Raw genomic sequence first — 2,085 nt, 5'->3', positions numbered from 1 at the left:
AACAGAATACACTTAGCAGTCACTGGTAACAAGTACAGAATACTCTTAGCAGTCACAGGTAACAAGAACAGAATACACTTATCAGTCACAGGTAGCAAGAACAGAATACACTTAGCAGTCGCAGGTAACAAGAACAGAATACACTTGGTAGTCACAGGAAACAAGAACACAATACACTTAGCAGTCACAGGTAACAAGAACAGAATACACTTGGTAGTCACAGGAAACAAGAACACAATACACTTAGCAGTCACAGGTAACAAGAACAGAATACACTAAGCAGTCTCAGGTAACAAGAACAGAATACACTTAGCAGTCACAGGTAAGTAGAACTTAATACACTAAGCAGTCACAGCTAACAGGAATAGAATACACTAAGAAGTCACTTGTAACAAGAACAGAATACAATTGGTAGTCACAGGTAACAAGAACCGAATACAATTGGTAGTCACACATAAAAGGAACAGAATACACTTAGCAGTCACCGATAACAAGAAAATAATACACTTAGAATTCACAGGTAACAAGATGAGGATACTCTTGGCAGTCACAGGTAAAAGGAACAGAATACACTTGGTAGTCCCAGGTAACATGAACCGAATACACTTAGCAGTCACACGTAACAAGAACAGAATACACTTAGCAGTCACAGGTAAGTAGAACATAATACACTAAGCAGTCACAGGTAACAAGAACAGAATACACTAAGAAGTCACAGGTTACAAGAACAGAATACACTTGGTAGTCACAGGTAACAAGAACAGAATACACTTGGTAGTCACAGGTAAAAGGAACAGAATACAGTTAGCAGTCACAATTAACAAGAACAGAATACACTTAGAATTCACAGGTAACAAGAACAGGATACACTTAGCAGTCACAGGTAAAAAGAACAGAATACACTTGGTAGTCACAGGTAACATGAACAGAATACACTTGGTAGTCACAGGAAACAAGAACACTATACACTTAGCAGTCACAGGTAACAAGAACAGAATAAACTTAGCAGTCACAGTTAACAAGAACAGAATACACTTAGCAGTCACATGTAACAAGAACAGAATACACTTAGCAGTCACAGGTAACAAGAACAGAATGCACTTGGTAGTCACAGGTAAATGGAACAGAATACACTTGGTAGTCACAGGTAAATGGAACAGAATACACTTGGTAGTCACAGGTAACAAGAACAGAATAAACTTGGCAGTCACAGGTAGCAAGAACAGAATACACTTAGCAGTCACAGGTAACAAGAACAGAATACTCTTAGCAGTCACAGGTAACAAGAACAGAATACAGTTAGCAGTCACAGGTAACAAGAACAGAATACACTTAGCAGTCACACGTAACAAGAAAAGAATACACTTAGCAGTCACAGGTAACAAGTACAGAATACTCTTAGTAGTCACTGGTAAATGGAACAGAATACACTTGGTAGTCACAGGTAACTGGAACAGAATACACTTAGCAGTAACAGGTAACAAGAACAGAATACACATAGCAGTCACAGGTAACAAGAACAGAATACACTTGGTAGTCACAGGAAACAAGAACACAATACACATAGCAGTCACAGGTAACAAGAACAGAATACACTTGGTAGTCACAGGTAACAAGAACAGAATAAACTTAGCAGTCACAGGTAACAAGAACAGAATGCACTTGGTAGTCACAGGTTCTGTAACTGGAACTGAATAAACTTAGCAGTCACATGTAACAAAAACAGAATACACTTGGTAGTTGCAGGTAAATGGGGCTTAAAGCAACTACATTCAAACTGGTCTTTGAATAATCTATATAGGTCAGTGTAGCTTACAATCATCACCCTTTGATATCTTTTAACCACTTAACTGACAATTTTTTTGTCAAAACCGCACCGAAATTTTAATTTTTTTAAATTGAATTAAGTTTAAAATTACTTTTTAAAGTATATTTAAATATTTTATTTAAAAAAAATATGCCAAAGGGATGTTTTGCATGCCTCCCAGCCCCTCTGTCCATAGGCCCCCTTGCAGTAACAACACCCACCCTGCTAGTTCTGATAGTTACCTGTCCCCTTACCTTATCAGAGAGCAGCAGAATGTA

The sequence above is a fragment of the Taudactylus pleione genome, unplaced genomic scaffold (assembly GCF_031769625.1).
Source record: "Taudactylus pleione unplaced genomic scaffold, aTauple2 ptg000602l, whole genome shotgun sequence".
NCBI lineage: Eukaryota > Metazoa > Chordata > Amphibia > Anura > Myobatrachidae > Taudactylus > Taudactylus pleione.
Note: the sequence above shows the minus strand (reverse complement) of the source record.